At 38.5% G+C, this 24072-nt stretch overlaps 1 protein-coding gene across 3 annotated transcripts in view; it reads left to right on the top strand.

Annotated features, from left to right (window-relative positions):
- The window catches only part of BMPR1A (bone morphogenetic protein receptor type 1A), a 77937-nt gene that overhangs the window by 2084 nt on the left and 51781 nt on the right, over positions 1–24072 (top strand). The window contains exon 1 of one of the 3 annotated variants that reach the window (XM_030452784.1): positions 14241–14418. The exons of the other annotated variants lie outside the window; for them this stretch is intronic. The gene's annotated coding sequence lies outside the window, so the exon portion shown is untranslated. Of the gene's footprint in view, positions 1–14240; positions 14419–24072 lie in introns of those variants that run through there. 3 annotated transcript variants of the gene reach the window in all.

Below are 24072 nucleotides of genomic sequence, written 5' to 3'. Positions count from 1 at the left end.
GCACTTTGAGTTTCTTAAAGTCAATATCTGAGACCCAAATGTTTTCTTGACGCTGTCCTGCAAGATCCTTGGAGTGAGAATAGTGACTTTGCTATGAGAATTAAAAATCACCGTTTGCAAACTGAGTATCTGAAGTGTAAATGATGTAACCGAAGTAATTAATTTATTTTTTATAATTGTTTGTGTATTTGTTCAACTACGTAGGTCAGGGCTAGCAAGAGTTTAGCCATGTTTGGGGTTGAATATGGTGCTTGTTCAGATGTGCAATAGACAATATCTGCTAACTTCTCTCAAAGCAGACAAGCATTTTCCAGAGATGAGCATTAGTGCTGTGTGAAATATCATGGAGTTTTGCATAGCAAAAAGGATTTTGAAGCAATGATAAATAACTTTGTCTACTTCCCAGAGTCCTGAAAGACAAACATTTGATGGGGGGGGAGGGTGTGTTAATTTTTTTTCCCCTTGGTTTTAAGAATAGAATGATGATAATGTTCTGTTTGTTCTCTGAGAAGTGGTATACAGGTTCTGTGGCTATGTAATATATTAAAAAAAAAAAAAAAGTGGAAAAGGACTTGCTAAATATTCAATATTCAGTAAATAAAAAGTGTTTTGCAAATAGTGATATTAAATAACTAAATTAGTGGAATCTGTCCTAAATTGTGCATCAGTCAGGGTAACTCAGAACTCTACAGTTTTCCCATGCATAGTGGGACACAGATACGTATATAGGAGAATCTGAGTACATCCCCTTCACAAAAGGGATCTGAAGAACAGATATTAGTGCTTATACTAATTTTGGTATACCCAGTCTTTCCAAGAGAAACAAACTTGCCTTCTTGAAAGCCCTTAAAAGCAAACCAAAATAAAAAATCCCCCCTCCCGTTCTTTTCTGTTCTTTCTTTCGGCTGGCAACAGTGTTTGTTTCCAAGAGCAGGTAAAGGAGTTGCAGTAACTTCTGTAGTAAATGGCTGAAAAAAACCCTAGATGGATGAATGAGACCAGATAATATGTGGCAGGGAATGTGTTCCAAATGTGTATATTTCTCCCTCAGAGCTGCCCTTTCTCTCTGGCTATCTGGGCAAGTGTGGTCAGCTGTAAATAAATGACAGAATCAGCTCAGTAATTTAAAGATAACACCATGTCAGAGTTGTTGTATGTGGGTACAGTTGGAGTGCTTAGAGTCTTGTTTCCCTTACCAGTATTCCCAAACTGCATCTGCTCAGTGACAGCAGATTTTTTCCTTTTGCTGCTGCTGATTTTGTGGTTCCATCTTTTCCTTTCTTGGACAAAATCTGCAGAATCCTCTCCAGTCTCCCCACCACATTCTTGCTGGTGGTCCCCAGTCAAGATCTTTTGTGTCTTCCACTATGGCTAGAGCTTTAATGGTAAAGCAAAGAATTTCTTTCTGCCTCGTTTTCTTGCAATCTCTTAAAAGTTACTGTGAAGTCTGTTGAGGGATTGATATTCTTGACATAATTTAGTTTTACTTATTCTGAAAAAGTGATTAAAACTAAAAGTGTGAAACTTAACTGCTATATTGTGTCCTTTAAAATTAAGATGGAGACTGGAATAGGTGATCCTTGAGACAAAAAGTTGAAATAGTCACCTCATTTGTCTTCATTGTACAGAAAGCATTGTTTTAGTATGCTTCTGAATGCTCTTGCTGAGAAAATACATGGAATAGCCATTTTGTGAGGGATTCAGTCCAGAAACATCTGCTCAGGACTTTGTACTCTGGGTACATAATCCTCGAGAGGTTCAGTTTGATACAAACAAATAGCTGGCCCACTGCTGACCAGGAAGGTAACCAGGGGATGCTGCCAGCTTGCCAGGATGGTCTTCCTTGTGAATTGGCTTCCCAGCACCTCTCCTGATGCATTTCCAGAGTGTATTAGGTGTATTTGATGTCCAGTCTTCCTCAAAAGCAAAACAAAGCCATTAGTCTACTTCTCTTCAATGTATCTTCAGTATATATTTTGAAATTCATTGTGATAGGTTTATAGAACAAACATTTTAGGGTGTTATATATTTGATACATTGAGAAGACTGAAAACTGGATTAATGTGGAGATAGTGGTAATGGGTGAGTTTCTGGTTATAACCTCATTTCAGCTGTATACGAATGATGTTAAAAATATGGTAATTCTGTTTCAGATTTATAATTCGATGGGAGTTTTTCTTGCCTTTTTTCTAATGTGAGTCTTATAGTTGTCTTCCTGTTTCATTTGAATTTGGTGTGTTTTCAGTTAGGTTTTAGATCAGTTATGATGATGGTATAGTTAATAAAATTCAAAATAGGTATTAAAGTAGCAAAATAAACTCTAGTTTTTTCTTGTGATAGTATTCATAGATAGTAGATGCTTGATGAGAAGCAACAGCAAAGCATTATTTGAGGTCTGATATATTGCCACCTCAGGATTTTTCCAATGACATCTGTTGTTGCAGTGAAAAAGCAGTTGGCAGATGAAGCTCATCTGGGGAGTCATTAGCCAGGTCTGCTACCTGTCCCAAGTTCACTGGTGGCTGTGCTTGTCTGGGGAGAGGGTAGTGTTCTGGGTAGCATGAAGAATGTGAGCTTTATTTACTAAGTTTTAATTTGTGCCATGTGGTACAACAGCAGGAATGCTTTTTACAAAGTTTTGAAATAACTTAAATTTTCTCAGTGCCTCCCCAGGTAATTGCTTTACGTGATGGTTTCAGTCAGCTTTATTGGCATAACTAGCAATTCCTTGTGTCTGTGTGCCCTGACTTCACACTGCTGTGTGTTTTGGCTGATAACAATACAAGCAGATATAGCAGGGAGAAGTCTGAGAAATATCACAGAAAGACTCAGAAGATATGTACCAGGATACAGATCTGGTTCATGGAAGCAGTTTCCTACCAGTGCTGCAGCTGCTGAAATGGTCAAATTTGGTTTTCCTTAAGTCTCTTGTCTTTATAGTGTTCATGATTAACGACTTTTTCCTGATTTGGAAAAAAACCTAAAAACATTTGTAGGCCTTCACACTTTGTCTGTGAGAGCCTGATCCCAAACTTGACTGGAAGACAGTGGGCAGAGCCCAAATGACTTCTGGAGAACTGGAGTGGTAAGAGATTTCACTTCTGCAGGAAATTGATATTCTGCTCATGAAAGATTTGTTGTGCAAATGAGCACATTGTGTGCTCAGAGTCAGAATTTCAGGGATATAGAAGTGGTGAACAAGCTCAAATATAATTTTCTAGTTATTCCTTTTCCTGTTCTTTGCTTGGTTGGAAATTCAGTGGGATGGTGATGCAGGGGTACAGGCACTGTCCCATTTTTTGTGCTGGGCTATAGAGGGTTTGAAAAAGAACCATGAACAGTTGTGTTGTGGGGAATCATTCAGCAGGAAGAATGAATCTGGAAATGGGAAATACTGTATCATCCCCTCTTCCCCTTTGCTTGGGAATGAAGGAATTTGGAGAGTAGTATAAGAACTAGAGTGGCTTGTAGGAAGAGGATGGAGTGAATCTCAGTGACTAGAAATGTGGATGAGAAAAGCAGCTGTGTAAAATGTGTTCCTCCTTGTTGCACGTCCTTTGTGGAAGAAAAATTAATCTTTTACAGAATGCTTGGAGGTTTCAGAAAACCTCCTGTACCCTCTGTGTTATCTGAGGGACTGACTTAGCAGCTGTCAGACACTGGTCTGGAAAACTGAGAGTTAATTACAAGGCAGGATGGGGTTAGGGCACAGGAAGGCACTGATAACTAAGGAGATAAAACCATTCTTCTTAGGCTAAGCATTCAAAACTTGGACTATCTTCTGTTCCAAATAGTTGAAAGGGTTTTAGCAATAATAAAAAATTCAGTAGTGGTGCTCCGTGTTAAGCAGAGATCTACCTCATGATAGAATATACAGGAAAGTGTATTAGGTATTTTGTTTGTATTGCTTTAAAGTATTTTTTTAAAACTTGTTTTGAGTGCCTCCTCTCAGAGACAAAGCAAAAAATACATCTCACAGAATGAAAAAGTGCTTTTTTCCTTTCTATGTATTGGTGCATTTTCCTAATTTTATCTTCTATATTTTCACTAGTTCATTACTGATTCATGTTTTTTGGTGAAAATATGCTAGAGAAGATTTTCTGTAGGAATATTATGAACTGTTTCCCTTTCTTTACAGTTGAAGATAGTGGCCTTCCTCACCCAGGCAAATCATTATTGTGAGCTTGAAATTAAATTAAAACTTTGATAGGTTTTGCAGCCAATCTGTCATGTTTATGAGCTGAACCAATGAAAATTCTTTTGTCAGAACTTAGTGTGGACTGAAGTTAAGGGCAGACAGGTAAGGGTATGACCTTGTTTTCTGCTTTGGTTAGGTGAATGGAAAGTTTTTTGGAACAATGCTAACAATTGAGTTGTTTTGTTTGTTTTTTTTACTTCTTTACTGAATTAAGTCCACATGCACTGATGCTGGTTTACACTAATCCTTATATGTTTTGTTGAGTTCTTTTGGTGCTTTGCTTTAAGCTTACAACTATAACTAATTTAACACGACTAGAAAGAAAGAATCAAACCCTGGAACATGTCCTGGTCAGAAGTTAGGGCAGAGGGCTCTGGTGAAGCATAGGAACATTCCCATCATGACGATATTTTCATTTTCCTGCTCTTAAAATTTCATGGAAGGAATGCAGTTAGAGACTTGCCAATTTGGGTTAAACAAGGAACTGTGAAATAAAACCCGACCCAGACAGGACAGTTTTTATTCAACCCCAAGCCTCTGTTGAATTGTCTGTTTTTGTTCCGCCCCTGGCACTGCTTTACTCCCCCATCTCTCTTCAAATTTGGAAGTTTTTAAATGTAGAGATGCCTCTTATTTAGAGAAGTATTTTGGCATAATGAACTAAAATAGAAAGGAGAGGACTAAACTGAGGGAGGTCAAAAAACAAATGGAAATAGAAAATCTGAAAACATCTAGTTAAAAAAAAAAAATCTCTCTTGAAATAATGGAATCTCAATGCTGAAATTATACATCTGCTCAGCAGCTGTGCATTCCTTAGCCAGAGGTTCTGCTGCAGAAATGGCATTAGTCAACTTTTTCTCAAAGTTTCAAATGCTATTGTATAATATTTACATCTCTGTGCAATATTTTCAGTAATAGTCTTGGCAGCCTGGGTTTGGGGGAAGCACAGAGGTGGAGGGAAGGGATTGTGAGCTGATAGAAGCATTTCCTTCTTTGTCCTTAAGCATCTGCAGCGTATAGGGTTATTTCCTGCAGTGAAATTCAGTTATTTTCTTTCTTGATGGTTCTTCATGAATATCTTTTAATTTCTCATGACTTAATTTCAGGAGTGGGGCTGGTTACTGGAAAAATAGCCAAATAAATATATATGAAATGAGGGTGAGAAAAGAATGTTACAGATGAAGAAACCAGCCTCAAGTGTTTTGCTCCCAACACTGACCAGCAGTATTGCTAAAGAGGAAAGTGCAAGAAAGTCTGCAGCAGACAGCTGTGGAAGCTGTTCTGTGGAAGCTTTTCATACATCCCAATAACCAGGAGCTAGCTGAGGCTGTAATGCACATTAAATACATTTAAGTATATAACCAGAGCATGTTTTTATACAGTATGTTAAAATGTTAAACCATTTTAGTTAGGAAAAGTCTCTATAAGTCATTAAACAAGGTATAAAAATGTGTAAATTTACATTTTCCTTTGTTTGGTTTTTTGTTTTCTTTTTTCATTATTTTGGTGATGTTGGTGTTCATCAAAGTTACCTGTTGGTACTGAGATTTACATATGTTAGAGCAGATATTCCAGCAGGAGTTGGTTTGAGTGCCAATGTCAGTGTTGATGTAGTTAGTGTAAGAGCATCTGGGATGTTTTTTGCTCTGTAAAAAGGTATTGAGCAAAGTGACTTTTTCTTCAAAGAATTTTAGCCTAAATTTAAAAGTTTGCTGTTACATAATATAAATGTAATCGTTTTCAGAAATGCTGAATGTTTTTTTCAAAGTGTATCTGTTTGGGGAAGAAGTAATTGTTTACAGGAAGATATGTTTTACTAAGTGTACTCGGGAAAACTGAAAGTAAAGTAACTCTCCTTCAGGTTACTTTCGGTGAGAAGAGAAAGCTGGGAGTGTGCTGCAAACATAGGGGGCAGGGGTCCTGAGCATCTGAAAGAGCAGAAATTGGGCTTGATGCAGGGTAGTGGGTGGGCTCAGGTGGGCAGAGGAGCAGTGGTGTGGTGGGGAAGGCTTTTGCTGGGTTTGAGCCCTGGAGTCCATTGGGGGGATGAGCAGAGGTGGGCTCATCCTTTACCAGAGTCCTCCTTTAACAGGTTTCTTACCCAGGTGTAGGAGCTACATAACTGTGTAGCTCTGTGTGTAACTGCATAGCACCTTTTTCCTTATTTATCCATACTTTTTATTTTTGCTGTTAGTTATTATTCAGTTTTCACTTTTGATTTTTCCCCTCAGCTTCTGCAACTTCCTGACAGTATTAAATGAGGATTCCAGCTATTAAAGGGTAGCCTGTACAAATTGTCCCCTCCACAAAGACAAAGTTTAATACTTTATTTGAATTTGACTCTGTTTGCCATACACTGTGGAAAGACTGGGCACAAACAGGAGAAATCTGGAGTCTGTGCAGTTGCACAGCTGCAGTCTTGTTGAGATCCCAAAGTTGCAGCAGGAGAGGTGATGTGGCCACAGTGCTTGAGGAGTGGCTACAGGCTCTCCAGGAAAGTCAGGCTGGGATAGAAGGGGGTGCAGGGTGGGATTTTGTGGTTTTTTGGTTTGTTTTATTTTTTGCAAAAGCTGTGTGAATGCTTGGAGCTCTGCCTCCCATCTTGGGTGGGTAAGGAGTCAGCTGAGAGCTTATGGGTCAGAATTAGCAGCAGGGCAGCACAGGTGATGTTAGTGGTTGCCTGATAGCCTTCTGCAATGAAATGCTCAGTGAATGAGAGGAGAGCAGTGGATATTGTTTGTCTTGACTTCCATGAGGCTTTTCACAGAATCATTGAGTCTAGAAAGGGCCTTTGAGTTCAAGTCCAACCTATGACCTAAACCCACCACTTGCATCCTTGTCAACAAACTGATCTTTCAATCTAAGACAAACCAATAAGTGAGACAGATTGAAGACTGGATGAGCTGCCAGGTTCAAAGTATGATCAGCAGCAAGAAGTCCGGATGGGGATCAGTCCCTTAGCTCTGTTCCCCAGGGGTTGAGCCTGGGTTCCACTGCAGTGTTGCATCTTCATAAACAACCTGAGTGATGGGACAGAGCACACCCTCAGCAAGTTCACAGGCAATATAGAACTGGAGGAATTAGGTGGATGTTAGTGAGCCTTCCTATCAGCTAGATAGGCCAGGTGGTTGTGCAGCTGCCCAGGGAGACCTGGATGGACAGGAGAAGTGAGCAGGGCAGAACCTCATGAAGGCTCGACAAAGGGAAATGCAAAGCCCTGAACCTCGGGAGGAGAAACTCCATGCATGTACTGGCACCCATTAGGGACTGACTGCCTGGAAAGTAGCTTTGCAGAAAAGGACCTGGGGGTCATACTGCACAAGTTGAACAGGAGCCTCTGAACATGCCCTTGTGGCAAAGGAAGCCAGCAGCCTCCTGTACTGTGTTAGGGAGAATGTTGTGGGCAGGTTGAGGGAGGTGATGATGCCATTCAGCTTGGAATGAGTGAGACACATCTGGAAGTTCTGGGCTCCCAGGAAGAAACTGGGAGGTACTCCTGCATCAGAGAGGTGCTGACAGCCTTGCTGGAAGCAAGTGACAAGGCCTGTTCTGTTTTTTGTGTTTGGAAACTGTGGAAAGGGGAGTGGATGGTGAGGTGGTGAAACTGGTAGCTGATGCACAGGTGTTGTAAACTGGCTATAGCTGGACTGAATGCCTGGATGATAACATATCAGATGAGCTGTACAGTAAGTGCAATGTAATTTAATTCAGACAGTGGAAAAACAGTAATAGGTTCCAAATTAGGTATCAACACTTCAGGAGATCTTGGATACTTTTCAAGCAGTTCTTTGCTGTGAAGCTCCAACTTTAGATTGCACCTATCTTCTTATGGTGTTTTAAACTGTTTTTTCTCTTTCTTCCCTTTGATTGTGTGTTTCAACTGTCACTTTTTTGTATTTGTGTAATTGTGGCCAAGTGGGAGGTTGGATTTGTTTGCTAATCTAGCTGAAAACTAACCCTATAAAAACCCCTGAGTGTTCAGCAGCTCCAGCTCACCATGATATAATGAGGAGTAAGGGGAGATGAGGGACAGCACTTCCTCTTTACAGTCAGCAGAGTTTTATTTTGAAGTAGTGTTCTCTAGAGTAATTATAAGTTTTTAAAATATGTAATTCTGCAGCTGTACACATTCATGCATGTTATGTAGTTCTGTTAACACAGTTTCAACAATCTGATTAAAACTAGAAGGTAATTCTGTTGTGCTTTGTTCCCTCAGCACAATGGGATACTGTACTTAAGTACACTTCGTCTTTTGAGTCAGGGAAAGAAAAACAGTGAAGGGGGAAATGTGTTGGTAATATATCAAACCTTAAATGAAATTAAGAAACTGATAGAGAATTTTTCACCACCTTTTATTCCCCTCAGTGTTACAAGGGAATGGCGGGTTACAAGCACAATAAAATGTGGTGTTTGTTTCCCTCACAGTGAACACTGTAGTTAAAGAGTCACTGCTAGAATACATGGCTAGGGATGAAAGTGTTGTTCAGGCTGGTGATCACACAGAGTTGTTGAAGGATGGCAATAGCACAGTGACTTGTGTCCAGTTGTAGGTCGGGAACTACACCAGCTTCTGGATAGAGAAAGGGAGAGGACTCTGTTCTTCCCTCTTTCCTGACAGGTGTCACAAACAAGAGAGCTGGGCTAGACATCTGCCACAGTGCAGTAGGCTAATTCATATGCCTTTTATCACACCCACACACACCCAGGCACGTCAGCTCCTCTGCTGTTACATTCAGTAGTGTCTGCAACACCTACGACTTTTTTTTTTTTTTTTTTTTTCCATATTACACTGGCATCTAGCTACCTTCATTGACACATTTGTTGGGTTTGGTATTGCCATGAAACATGAAGCAACACATTTCTACTGTCAACCTTATCTCGATTATTTTCTGTTCAGGTACTTCATTTTGCTTTGTGTGGAAAGACTGACAGTACTGTTTCCTAAGGACTGGAGCAGTGCAGCCAGGTAGACTTCCATTGATGTCTGCAATGAAAATTTGCTAGATGAATAACCAACTAGCAGATAAAGAGGGCAGTTCTGTACCACAGATAAGCAAGCCTGGCAGCTGGGTACACTTGAAGGGCCAGTTCTGCTCCCTCTTAAAATGCGTCCCATGTCTGTCCTTGCCTCTTCCTTCACAGCAGCACTGGCACTCCTCTGGTGCTTTAGGTATTTAAACTAACTGAAAGCTGATAGCTTTTTTTTTTTTTTTTTTGGAATAGGTTTCATTTTTTCCTGTCTAGCACAGTTGTGGAGTCAGACCAAGTGCCAGTGTTGGCACACAGAACCTGTGTGTCCCTTCCAGACACAGCTGAGCTTGTGTAGAGTCCTTTGGTTAAGACTGGAGTGTTACCCAGTTTGGAATGCTTGGTATCATGAGTTTGAGTAATAGAGATACCATACAACTTTTTAATGTATATTGAGTTTATCTCTCCTTCCTAAAGCAAAAATGGGTTGAGCAGAAGCTTTACTTTCCATCTCCACATTCCTCTTTGCTCTTCTAGTTCTGTGTTTGTGTCCTTTGTTTTGCAGGTTTAAGTGTTTCTCTCTTACATAGTATGTAAAGTTTTGGATTTTGGCGAGTTCCTAGTACCTGAAACTTCAAAGACAAGCTGCATGTATCAGCAGGTTTGAAGATTAGATGTTTGGTACGATTAAGGAGTGGATGTCATGCTTTTTCATTTTCAAAGGTCTTGAGCTGTGTTAATGTCCCCAGAGGTGAAGGATGTTATGATCAGAAGCACTCAGTAAACTTGTTAGGCCTGATAAGGAGAAGTCAATATGCACATGCTGTCCAGCAAGTGAGACATTTTCTTTGGCACCAGAGAATGTGGGAGGGAAAGGAAGAGAGAACTGTGGTTAAAGGAATATGCATGTGGGGAAATGGATATATCACGAAGGAAAGGGCAAATGAAATCACAGAGCAGGTAAGGAAAGAGCTGGGGCAATTACACTGGGAAAAGATACTTATAAATAAAACCTAAAAAGATATAAATCTGTAGGAAACCAGGTCTTCTCAGGCCTGTGTCATAGTGCAATTTGTTTGATGTCTAATGACTTGTTCAGTTTGGGGTTTTTTTGTTGTTTTTTTCTTCCTGAATGAAGAGGAAAATATAAGTTGAAAGAATCACTTTTGGGGTATAAGAACCAGAAGTAGGTGTGTGTTTGCATCACTACCAGGGCAGAAGGGATTGATTCAGCTAAGTTTTTTTTCTTCTGTTTTCTTCTTATAACCTAGAGAACAGAGAGAAGGCACAATAAAATCTTTATATAGTAGGGCCAGTTATAACAACATATATGCTATTCCCAAATCCAAGGAGTTTGAGTCAATCAAAAGGAACTTAAAGTGCTATAGCATCAGTATGTGAAATGTGGATGCTCTTTTCTATGTGTTACCCAAAACTGGCTCATAGCTTTATATAGGGGGAAATATATTTGAGAGTTAAATACAGTCTTTTAAAGTGGATTTTTTAACAAACTGCTGTTGAAGCAGAAGACTAGCATTTTGACAACAGACATAATGGAATTAAATGCCATCTTAACAGTGCAGTTGGTTATGAGAGAATAATCTAAAAATACAGTGTTGAAATGTCTGGCAGGGTCATAGGAGTACTGATGCAGCCACATGTTCATGTATTAATATGTATGCAGTTCACACTCCTCCACCTACTGAACCTGTTCCACTGTAATAGAAAACAGATTCTGTATAAACGGCTTAGTGCAAATTGACTTTTTTTTTTAAATGCTAGATTTGCCAAATGCTACTCTTTTGCAGTGAATTTTCTTTTCAGTAGGAAGAGTTACCATCCAGAATTTGTACTTACAGAACATATATTAGCAAATATTTTTATCCTCATCCAAATAAATTTGCCAATACTGTTAAGCTTTAAATTTAAACTTAGAATGCAAGTTTCTAAAATAACTTTATTTAAAACAGTATTTTTGATACATCTTTCAGCAGATTCTCTGCTCCTGGAAGCAGCAACACATAGACATAGCTTCATTTGGCTGGACTTGCAGAGTTCAGTTACAGCTCAGTGGCACTGCTTGTGCACAGTTATGCTTAGAGGTCAGTGTCTAAAGTGGCATTTGCTTAAACAATGATGTTTGCAGTCACATTTCTCATATGAAACAATATATGTTCAAAAGGTACATTTAGAATGACTCCTATTGGGCTCTATTGCTCATGCACCCAAGAGTAGTGCAATTAAAATAAGTTGGAAGAGATGTTCCATTTCAGTACTCTCTTTTTAACTACCTCGTGTAATCTGTTTTGTGTCTCCTGCAAGTAATTATTGTTTCACCTTGTATGTATTTTCCTGTGACATGTGGTCTGTAGCTTTCAAAGAAGGTTGTGATTGTGAAAACATTAGAACTCTTATAAGCTGGTGCATTTCTTGACACTGTTTTTATTGTGTCACAAACAACTTCCATTGATAGTGTTGACTTTAAGAGTATTGGGTTTTTTGGTTGGGTTTGGTTTTTTTGTTTTTTGGTGGTGTTTTTTTTTGCTTGGTGTTTGTTGGTTTGGTTTTTGGTTGTTTTTTTCCCCCTTCAGTTAATGATTTAATCTTTTCTGGCAAGAAACTTGTGCAGAAGTGAAGTAATAAAGGCATTTGTGAATGTCCTTATAAAACATGACAGTCATGTTTTCTGTCTGCTCTTTAATAACAGTTTATTAGCAGAGAATCCTCAGGAAAATATGTATACATTCTTTATAAAAATAAAGTAGGTTTGACCCCTGTTGAAGACTTAGGGATCACTTTGGATTTTTAGGGCTGTACTGATTTTCTTTGTCCATAGACAAAGACGTGTTTTTAATACGACCTGTGGGAGTAAGGGGCAGGTTTGTGTTAAAAAAACCAAAACCGAACCAAATAAACCCCAATCCAACAAAGTTAGAAGTACAGGGAGGATGCCAGGGGTGGAACTGTTATATATGCCTTCTGAAGGGGAACCGACACTAATAACTTCTTGCAAGTCATTTAACAGCTGTCAGGTAATCACATTATGGTGTTTTGAGCTTCAGTTTTAATGTGTAAACATACTTGCTCTTCCGCTTCTAACCAGCAATTTGAATAAATTTTATTCCCACTGAGAAAATGTTATTAAATATATTTTAAAGAAAAATAACTGATGGTTTGTTAGAGTGTTTTACCTTCTGTAAAGTAGTGAGGACTTGTAAATATAAGTCAATACTTGCAGTAAATAAAAATATTTAAGTTTAAACTGCTCATATTGTGTAAGTAACAAAGCAGCTTTTTGTTCTGATACATAGTAAAAAAAAAACCTCAAAACCCTCCCCAAAAAACCCACCAAACCAACCCTGCATTAGCTTTGCATAGAATATAAGGGTAAAGTCCCCAGCTGTTAGCACTTATGATCCTTGACCTGCAATAAGTAAGGTTAAGTTCATAGTGGGTTGTTTTTTGTTGGTTGGTTTTTTTTTGTGAAAGTGTTAGAATATTGATAAAGGGTAGTCTTAATCCTGCCTACTCTAGAGTGTTTTCTGTTTTGTTTTTCTAGATTTAAAGTCTCATGAAAGCCCCCATAATAGTAGTATTTGACCTTCCTCACTGGGCTCTGGGATTTTAGCATGAAAAGACTGCTTCATTTCAACAAAGCTCAACATTTGTAATTTATTTCTATTTTATAAGTGAGAGTAAATACAGGAGAAAACTGTGAGTGAAGGATCCTGGATCTAAAGATCCCTCAGATCTGAATTTCTGCTGTTGAATTTTTTTAATAGATTTAACAATCTAGGCCCAAGACTTGACAACAGTTTGTGGTGAGATCTTTTTTACATGCACATAGTGACTCTGTGGGTACTGTGTACACTGGCCAATGGTCTGGGTGCAGTTGCAGAATTCCCTCTTACCAGTGTTTTGCAGTGTCATATTTCCTTAACCCAAAGTATAAACCACCTCCTATGGATATCACAGGAGATAAAGACAGTGTGTGTGCCTCATAGCCATGCTAATACTCTCAAAACCTCCAACCCCCCTCCACTTAAGGGCTTTTTTTCCCCCCCCTCCTGATAGAATCACTGGCTCTGGTAATGTGTTTAACAAGTAAAATTAGTACTACTGGAAGGATATTTTTCCAGTTATTCTCTCTATTTTTTCACTGTGCTATCACTAGAATGACTGATAACTTTTTTCCCCCCCTCAGTGCTTTGTCTCTTATCTAGTAGGATAATGGTATCTTAGTTATTCCAGTATGTTCAGAATGGTAAAAATCTTGGCTATTCTGTTTACAGTAAAGTATTTTGAATTGCAACAGCCTTGCAAAAATACTGTATTTTATTGAAAATAGATGGAGACAGCCCATGATCTACATGGTCAGCTCATGTATTATCTTGAAGCATAACTTTACTGTTATTTCTGTGCATGTATGTAATTAACCTGAAAACTCAAAGCTGGTGCTGTTGTTATTTCCTAAGTAAAACTATATGTGCATAGCCTGAAAATTTAAATTGTCATTAAAAAAATTGTCCAGCTCCTTTGGGTTTCTGAAGAGGTTTTTCAAATGAAATTCTGCTTTATTGATGTATGTAAATGCTTTGTTTCCGAGATGCCAGGCTTTTTAGATGAAAAAGAGCTATTCTTATTGATTCCCTGCTTCCGAGTAGGATCCATGCCTTTCAGACGTCAGTGGAAGGCGAGTTTTGGGTCAGGGTAGAGATGATCCGGCTGGGTGAGACCTCCACGGCCCCACCAGAGCGGGTGGATGCAGGCCGGGGGGTGAGATGAGAAGGGGGCAGCAGCCGGCAGTGACTGGCAGCCCCCCCGCCACCTCCCGCAGGGGAGAAACGTGTCACACATACCCGGAATAAAAATACGGCCTCCTTTCCTATTTCAGGAGAGGACAGAGTAGCTCTGTTCCCTGCCAGGCAGCGCCGAGATGCCGTTTTAAGCGGTGAAATGGCTCTGGAAGCGCTGCGGGGCGGGAGGAGGGGCGGGAGGGGATCGGGTTACCGGGCTCCGCATTCCTGCGCCGCCGCTGCGCGCCCGCCCCGGCCCCCTCGGCCGGGAGAGCCCCGGGGAGGTGCTCGCTGAAGGGGCCGGCGAAGGGAGCGCAGCTCTTGGGCCGCCTCGGGCTTCGCAGCCCCGTTTTGGGGCCGTCCTCATCGGTGCGGGCACTCGGGATGTCAGAAAGACACCATCTCCACTCGTGTCTTTCGTTTCTGGAGGATTTCGGGGTATTGGGTTGGCTCCGAGTAAGCGTAAGAACTTCCTAGGAAAGAGCTTCGGGTTTAAGTGTTTTTAGATACCAGAAATCGTTGTGGCTCTGCTGAATTTTGCGTAGCTGGAACAATGTATATAGAGACTTTCTGGAAGCATTTTTTTTTTTGCTTTAAATAGTTCTTTCAGAGCTAGAAAGCTAATTGATGCATGTATTGCCATTTTATTTTTTAAGTTACTACCTATATTTACAATATTATGTAAATTATAGGTAAATGTTTACTTTTTTCATGGAGGTGTAGGCTTATTTTGCTTGGTTTTGCATCTCTTCCCATGGATACAAAATAGCAATTTGAAGTAATATGCTCTGAAGTTCGTATAATTTCCATTTAACGTTTGCAGGGCAGCAGTATTCGGTTGCTCCTTGGCAGAACAAGGGCTGTGTACTTAGTGCACACTTTTTAAAGCTTTCAAAAACAAAAACAAAAAATAAAAACAAACAAAAAAACCCCAAAACAAACAAACAAACAAAAATAAAAAACCAAACCAAAACCAAGCAAACAAAAAGCCCACCAAACCCAAAACAAACACACAAACAAAGAAGCAAAAAGCAGCAGGAGAATATCATTAAGGTTTCTTATAATAGAACTGAGTTTGTACTTGAAGTTTCAAGTTGACTTTATAACAGAATGGTCGGTGGAATATTTATTGTAGTTGTTGCAGTGCAAAGACGCAACTACTCTTCCTGTAGGATCATTAACACATCCTGTGTACTTTTCTGAGGTGGCATAAATGTTTTCAGGTAAAAGAGACTAAGGAGGAAATCTTGGTTTGAAGCTCTGATAATGTGGGTTCTGGTGTGGTGTCCTATGTGCTGTCTCAAGGTCTCCTGCCTCCTTTTAATTCAGATTGTAAATCGTTCTGCTAATCAGGTATATGTAACTCCTGAGTTTTTTGGGTGTTTTCTCTACTTTCTGTATGGTATCACAAAAATGAGATAAATAATGACTCTAGATTTCCTTCAAGAGTGAAGTAGTACATCTTTGTTCATGGGAGGGCTCAGCAAGGATATGAGATACAGTATTCATCACTTATGGTCCAATAAATGTAGTATGTCAAGTGCTCTGAAATGTCCAAAACAACTGCAAAAATCTCTTCTCTAGAAACTGTTTGGAGTTATATTATTTGTAAAATAATATGAAGCTGTTAGGTCTTGGGATTTTTCTTCCTGGCTTATAGCCTTTTTGTAGCAAAAGAGGTAAAATGATCCTGGTTGGGGGTTAGCAATGCAGCTTGCTTGTTAAAGGAATTCCTTTTATTTCTCTCCCTCCTCCCACAAATAAAAGTAGTCGCCCACTGGAATGAGGAGTCCTATGTCAAAATTCTGTGGTTGTTTCAGTTAGAATGAAGCTCTCACAGAGAGTATCTTGTTCTGATGAAAATTTTTTCTGAAGAGAAAGAATTGATGCTGCAGCTTCATCCCTGAGCTTCCCCGAACCAAAGGGATCAAACATGGTTTCACTGCAGGGAGTCTTTTGTGTCTTTCACCTCTCCCAGTAAAGTGTCTCTGGGACAGATTGGAAAATTTTTCTTCTCTTTAGTCTGAACATAAGAAATGTAGACTCTACTGCTTATTGGCCACTCCACAAGTTTAAGATTTAAACATCAAATTTTTTTGAAGATTGAGTTTACTCTAAGGTTAATAAAATTTGACCTTAAGAGCAAAAATGGACATTGCATCTCATTTTCTTAGTAAGAGGATATATATATATATATATAGTAAAAATAAATTACTTTATTGCCTCATGCACTCCTTAGCTAAATTATCCTCAGTGTTTCCTCAACTCGTTGTGTCCCATGCTATCTTTCAAAATGGGGGTAGTGTTTGCTAAAAAAATCTTTATTCCCTGAAAGCAGAATGCAGTGGATGCAGCTGCTGTGGAGAATAAGTAAAGGTCACTCATATTTAAAAAAAAACAAAACAAACCAAAAACAAAACAAAAAACCCAAACCAACCAAAAAAAAAAAACCACCACAGCTTTTTCTTTCTGTTCCAGTGTCCTACCTGTAATGGGCTTCAGTGCAGTTCAAATAGTTTAATCATTTCCAAACTGAGAATTCAGCATGTATAATGCCTAGAAGTGAGAAAAGGACTGTAAATGCACATATAACATATTTTACTTAGGTACTTGTGCCAGTTCGGAAACTTCAAGCATTCCAGCTGTGATGGTGAGGCTCCTGTGCTGAGATCCAGGGTAAATTAATAGATGAGAGCTCTGGGCACAACTTTATCACCAACAGTCACCTTCTGCCTTAGCTGACACAAAGGGCAGCTGCTGCAGCCACGCTGTAAGCCAGCAGCAAACATCTGAATTATGTTGCTTCTGCCCACACACGCTTACCTTGCAAAATGTTTGCATAGAACTTCATAAAAACACTTCCCTTAATCTGCCGTGACAAGCAACAAAATTATTTTGGCACTAAAATAACATCATATTAGAGCTAAGAATCTTGTAAATGGGGGTTATACTGTATGCTTCTAATGTTGCTTTGGCTGTAAAACTCTGTTATTTGTTCACCTGTCTGATAGGGCAGTGAGATAAGGGGTGGTTCTGCACCTTTGACTTCTTCTGTTATATTCCATATATCAGTTCTGGTTACCAGAAGTCATTCTATTGTCCTGATCTGTCAGAAATCCAGCCTATCAAAAACCAAACCCGAATAATAAAATCCAACACCAAACTCACATCTTTTATTTGAGGAACCTCATCCTTTGGTAACATGGGCTTTTAGCTCTGGTCTGCAACTGGGAGCAGAATAGTAAGATCAAGGCCAAACATTTTAGAACACAAACATTTAGTGCTGAATTAGAACAGAAATCACAGTCAGCAGTCTGAGGCTTGGTCTTCCAGGTCTGGGTCCCTGAGTACAAGGCAGAGACTGATGCAATGACTTGGCCTGCAGCAGAGGGGCTGCCAAGAACCAGGTGTGTTTGTTCAGCCTGCAGAAGGCTGAGGAATGATGTTTGTCATCTTCAGCTACCCAATGGGTGTTTCAGAGAAGGTGGAGCTATAGTCTTCCTGGAAGTGCATGTTGAAAGGATGAGAAATTAGTGGTTGCAAGTTACAGCAAGGCAATTTCTTACTGGACTTAAAAAAAGTAGAATGGTGAGGTACTGGGGCTTGTTGCTAAGAGAGGCTGTGGAATTGCCAGTCTTGTACATGTTCAAGGTATTACTGGACAAAAACCTGAGCAACTTAACCTAACTTTGAGTTTCCCTTTGTGTTGAGGAGGAGGCTGGCCTAAGCAACTTCTAGAGGTCTATTCCAACCTTCTGTCTGACAGCAGTGGATGTGTGGGCTTGCCAGTTCATGTGAAGTGGTCACTATGTGACCGTGTGACTGATCTGTGTCTCCAAATTCCTAATCCAATCTAATAGATTGCTTGGATGGTCCTTCTAATTGCCATCATTTTACTGGACTGCATTGGGGGATGGAGAATAGAGACAAAAAGTGCTTGATCTTGTTTAACCCCAGCCATGTTAGGTTATCTAGTTGTAGTGGTTAAATTTGATTTGCATTGGTTACCAGGGAATGAAAGTGAAAACTGGAACTTGGCTGTGTTGAGTTTGTGAGTGTACTACCATCTTCCTTTTGTTTCACAACTGAGGGAAGAATTCAGTCAATAGATGTGGGACTGAGTGATGGCTCTTTTTTAAGGGTTGCTGGGCTTCTCTCGTAGATATCTCTTCAGAAGGAACCTCCATAGAATATTATTTTTTCAGTTCATTTCTAAAATTATTTACTTGTAACTAAGGTTCATTTATTTCCTCTGGACTGAGTTGTAGCTTTCTAAAATTCTAGGTTGGAACATCAAGGACTATATAGGCTAATTTTTTTCTGGTTTTCCCCTGTTTGTGGAAGTCTTCTATTCTCTAAGTTCATCTTTATACAGAGAACTGAGGCAGAAGAGCTGCCAAATGGTTTAGTGCTACAGGCTATCTCAAAATCTCAATCTGAATATTTTGTCAGTGGGAGCTATTGGACAGATGCCTAGCATTTTTTTTTTCAATCTGACCTCTTAGCTGTCTAAATAGATTTGGGCTCCTATTTTATTTTAAATCTTAGCATTCGTATTAGCAACCATAACAGCGTAGTCCTGTGCTACAGCAGTTACTACTTGTGTATTTTAAACGTATGAGTGTTTGTGACCTGGGAAAGAGAACATAATAGGATGGATGGTGAATGTTGTTTGTTTCTAAGGGCATATTTGAAACAATGGAAAGACTTTAAAAAATGTTGAAGTTCTGAAGTGTTTCTTCTGTCAGTGTTAGATTTGGCAGTGGTTCACAAACAGAAGAAGCAATTTGCCAGGAAAGAGTAACTCTTAGTGTACTTCTTGTGAGTCCTGTGATTTCTCTTCAAATGTTAAAGTCCTATTGCAGGACTTAGAAGGGGGGGTTTTACTACAAAATGAACTAAGTTTATTTTTTTCCTTTGTGAGGTTGGATGTGGAATTGCTAGTTATAGGTGGGACTGCTGGCCTGTAAGCAATGATTTTTATACAGATGCAATGAAAAAGTGGCAGAAAATTTTTTCAGCATAAGTTTATGCACATCAGGTTTTCAAACTCAAGGACTATGGTATAATTTCCGTAACACTATGTGGTTTTCACTGGCAGGTTTTCAATCTGTGTCCTGGCTATCTCCTAATCTTGCACAAGTAAATGATTATGTTCTTTTTCCAGCTAGATTTTTCTTGGCAATGTTATCACTCAACTCCACAAAATCCTTTTTCTTTTAAATGTTTAAATCAAATTGTTAAAGAAATCATCTTGGAACTTGGTAAAAGACCAGAAACCTTAAGGCAGTATTACTAAACTAGTGAAAATTCCCCAAATGTGAAAGCCAAGAATCTTTTTCACCCATTCTTTGTAGATTTTCCAAATATCAACTAGCATTAAGATTTCTTAGCCTATCCTCTTGTACTTCTTTCAGTTTTGACTAATTGAAAGTGACAGCTTCTATATTACACATATGTAAATTATGAAGATAACCTTAAAGGACCCATGTCAGCATGCAGGGCAGATTTACTTGTAAAACAATGCTTATGAGTTAAGGCAGGAAATAGAATATCCCTTTATTATTTAAGTTGTGCATTGATAGTAATTGTGCAACTGTTACTTTTTTCTATAGTCTGGTTTTTGGTTTTGTTTTTTTCTTCCCCCAAAAAGTAGGTGGAAATATAAGCATTTTAGTATATTTCTTGGCTTGTCCTTAAAACTGTATATTTCATGTTTTCTTCATCTGTTACTGTTTTTAATTAAATTTTATTGCAACATCAACAAGAAATAGAACTGGTCTGTGAGCTGGAAAGCTTTTTAAGTATGGCTGTATTTTTATCAAAGAAAATGTCAGGCTAATACAACTGTATTTTCATTAAGTGAGGGGTTTTTTTGCTTTGTTTTCCTCTTGAACTAATTCAGGTTTAAAAAAACTGAATTTCCTTGCAATCCCTTGGAATGTAGGGCTTTCTTCCCTGTCTTTTCATCTTCCTTTTTTTTTTTTTTGTTTGGGTTTTTTTTGTGTGTGTGTGCATGTATCATTTAAATTTGAATGCTCAATTTAAATATAATTAGTGTCAGAAAGTCGAGGTGCTCTTGCAGAGGATTAGCTAATGAAAGAAGTAAAAATTGTTCCTTTCTCATGTATTCGTTGTAACAGCTGTATTTGAAAATTTGCTCATATAAAAAGTGGCTGTTTGGATTGGTTTTAGTAGCACATAAAACGAATAGCATCAGAAGAAGCCTTTTTAAGGAGGATAAAATAAAGATAATACGATAAATGTAATAAAGATAAGACAAGTTTATAGGCAAATTCCCACTATAACTATTGTGTAGTGCTTTTTAGTAGTGCAGTAGCAGAAATCATTATTTCAATAGTTCCTAAATTCTCCATAAACTATTTCAGTTTCACTGTTGGTAACAGTGGCTTGGAAAGCTCTTTATCTGCTTTTCAGTGGTAGCTGCATATCCTGGTGGTGCTGTACAATTGGCATTTCACACAATTATTTGTCCTAAAAACATAACATCAGAACAGTCTGAATTATTAGATGGACTTTTCTATTTGTTCAGTGTCATATCCTGTCGTGCTTTTAAGCAAAAGAAGCCCTTGTAGATCATCAAAATACATAAATACATCCATCTTTGTATCTGAAGTTAAACCTTAAGCTGTGAAAACTTCTTACATTCACAGTCACATGAAAGAAAGAGTGGCTGACTGAGGAAACTTTTAAAATCCTAAACCTACATTTTAAAAATGTAGAAAATACTTAAAAAGATAATCCATGCCCTGAAAGATTTGTAGAAAAAGAATGTGCTATTGCTGTACAATAGTGGAAAAGTTGTTTGTGATTCCTGCACATGCAGTGGGCAGTTTGCTTATTCAGATGCTCTTTGCTTATTCAGTACAGCTGAAGCACCACAGTAGGGCTGAGGAGCTTTGGGGGTGAATACTTCCCTCATTATATGGCTAGGTTGAATCTTGAATTTTAACTGGATTTTTTTTTAAGTCTGGAGAGGAGCAATAACTAAAACAAAGCTGTTCTCTGTCCACATCTTTTCCTTACCTCTTTCAGTATTCTAAACCCTCTTAATCTCAGGTAAAGTATGAATATTTTCAGTAATTTAAGACACCTTCCAATAAACATTGCTGATAAACTTTTCTATGACCTTTAAAGCTGATGGGAGGTGAAATTTTGTTCATTCTCCTATTGATACACCTTTGAAAGTCTCTTAGGGTTCTGAAGCTGGTTTTCAGTTTGTCTAGGATGAAATTGCAAGTAGTGTGATAAGAATTACAGATCCAAAGTGCTGCTATTTTTCAGTATCTAAGAATGTTCCTCTTAAAAATGTTCCTCAAAACATAAATGTTTTGCTACATCCCCTAAACCAGTGCCCTGGGCACTGCATAGAAGAACTAATTTTGTCACTGTCCAAGTAGCAGGACATTGTTTGCTGACAGAGATAAACCTTGCCCCTTGGTGAGCACAAAGACAAGGAAAGTCCACAATTCATTAGAAGAATTCTTGAATGTTTGAATCTTTAAGAGTTTTGAACTGTGTCTTGAAGAATACAGATTGAGGGGGTTATCCTCTCTGCTTCCCAGGTTGACTCAGGAAACACAAAATAACCTGAGGCTGTTTCATGCCTTTGCAAGAGTTAGCAGTCCTGTTCAAGGACACTCGGAGCTTTTGTTATGGGTCATGCATATCTGTTTCTGAGGTCATCATTTTTTCTTCCTCGTGTTCCCAACTCCCTTCTCCAGTGCTAGGAAAGACCAAGACCCATGTAGTCTGATCCGTGTGGGGTTTTGGCAGGATGACAGTCTAAAACTCATTTAATCAGATCCCTCAATTATCCTATAACATTATGGTTTATTAGAGACAGACATTCTGTATTTTAAAGAACTTGAATTTCTGCATCTCACCTGACTTCCAGACATACATATACAAGGAAAACACATTATGGCATGTTGAGCTCACCCTTTCTTGGGTTTCCTGTAACTTTAAACTTTTTGTTTCTTACCCCAGATACTCTTTTTCTTTCTAAATAAGGATGAGTTAGGTTGTAGAAATGCTTATATTACACTAATGACAGGCATCTGCTCTAGTGACTGCCAGAATATGATTGCATGCTGCTTTGATCAAGATTTAGTTGCATTGCTTAGATCTTTCAAGTTCTGTTTTCTTTTTAAATATAAAGAGCTGTAAGCTTGTTAGTGAATTGTTGTGTGGTTCTGCTTAAATATACTCAAATATTTGTTCTGTTTTATTTCTGAGACTATCCTAATGTGAGAAGGAATGTGCAAGAGTACTGCTTCTATTCAGGAGAACTTGTGTTTAAACATATTTATTTCTGCTCACTTTAGTAACTTCTGTTGTTTGTCTTGTGACTCTTCTAGAGCCAGCAGAACCGAGTCACTTTCTAATATTCCTTGTGTGCTTGAAAGCTGTTTTCTGACTTGCAGTCGTGTATACTTCAATAAATCACTTGAAGTAAATGCAGGGGCATATGTGGCATACATACTTTTGTTGTAGAATCTTCCACTGTTTATGCAATTCCAGGAAAGTAAACTGGTTTTGACCTTGGGTTGAGTTGGTAGGGCTGATAGTTAGGAAAGCTTTGTGATTCTATGGGGCAACATCAAAGATAAAGAGATATAAACAGCACCTGCTGCTCCATGGCTATGCAATTCTGTGTCAGTTTTAATAATTTTCAAAGCTACTTACAAAAAGTTGGAATATTGTTTTATCCTTCCTCTGTTTCCTCCCGACGCTCTGTGGTTTATAAGGATGAGGCTACAGAAATAACATTTTTTCACGTTCTTTTAAATTTTAAAAACACTGGACTATTGAACTTGTTCCTTCTTGGCTTTGTAAGACATGTAATCTTATAAATTTTAAATTTATAACCTGGGCATTTTTCCCACAATTGTGTGTTGCAACAATTGCATTTCAGATTTGAACAAGGGAAAATGGTCATGATAGCGTGTGTAGCTCTTCCTTTTACAAACTTTAATGATATGGTGTACATATGGTATAGATTTTAATTGATGTACCTTACTGTAGAAAAGCAACAGAAGCAAAATTAAATAACCATTTCTTTATAAAAGACTTCTAGAAAAAATAGCCTTTCAGCATTTTTTACCTGAATAAGGAAGGTGCTAGCCTGAACTAGGATTCTTTTCTATTTTCAATTAATACTCCTGGAAACTTCCCAGTTATCAAAATGTATCAGCCCTTGCAAGCATCTTGCATTCTTGTGGAACAGAGGATGCTCAAGTTCCAGTAAACCATTAATGGGCTGAAATTTGTTTCTTCAAGGAGTAAGGAAATTCAGTGGCTTTATGCTTCATTAGGAATTATGTTATGGTGAAAGACCGACCTGAAGACTGATGCTTCAGTTCCATTGTTATTAGCTGTCTGAAGTATGAAAGTATCCTAAGGAATTCTCCTGTTGGTGAGGTTTATAAGTCATATGCAAGTTTGTCACTTGAGTGGACACCTAGATGAGGCTGAATTTCTTTAGAATCCCAGAGAGATTTGTTTGCAGTTGGGTACTTTTCTTGCTGAATCTTTGAGAAATGCTATGTGTAATCTGTATTCTGTATTATAGATGAAAACACAGAATCATAAGAGATGAGATAGTCTGACAACCTTATTTGTGCCTTCCCCTAAATTTCACAATATTGATGGCTATTTTATAAACAGTTCTATAAGTTGCTTAGGAGGAAGAGGAGGCAGCTGCTGCTCTATAGACTAGGAGAGTGGGTAAAATATTTAGCTGAAGTTTTTCCTTTATAATTTTATAAAATAGTGTGAAGTCAGCTGAGGTTGATACAAAGCTTTAGCATAGCCTATAAAGAAGCTACCCATGTTAAACATCTTGCTGATTCTTTTACTTCTCTGTTTCTTAAACCTGGTACTTGACAGTTTAATAGAATCCAGATGATTCTCCATATGGAAAGGGACAGAGGTTACCTCTATATTTGAGCTTGTGTCTGCATTTTTTTCTTGGTTAAAATAAGACATGTATGCGCTTATTCAAGTAGGAAATTAAATACCTAAGTTAAGGGAACATGTGAAGATGCTCTATTTTCCTTTCTTTTAAATATTCCAGAAAATAATAAA

Source organism: Calypte anna, chromosome 6 (assembly GCF_003957555.1).
Source record: "Calypte anna isolate BGI_N300 chromosome 6, bCalAnn1_v1.p, whole genome shotgun sequence".
NCBI classification, from domain to species: Eukaryota; Metazoa; Chordata; class Aves; order Apodiformes; family Trochilidae; genus Calypte; species Calypte anna.
Note: the sequence above shows the minus strand (reverse complement) of the source record. Positions and strands in the feature narration are given on the sequence as shown.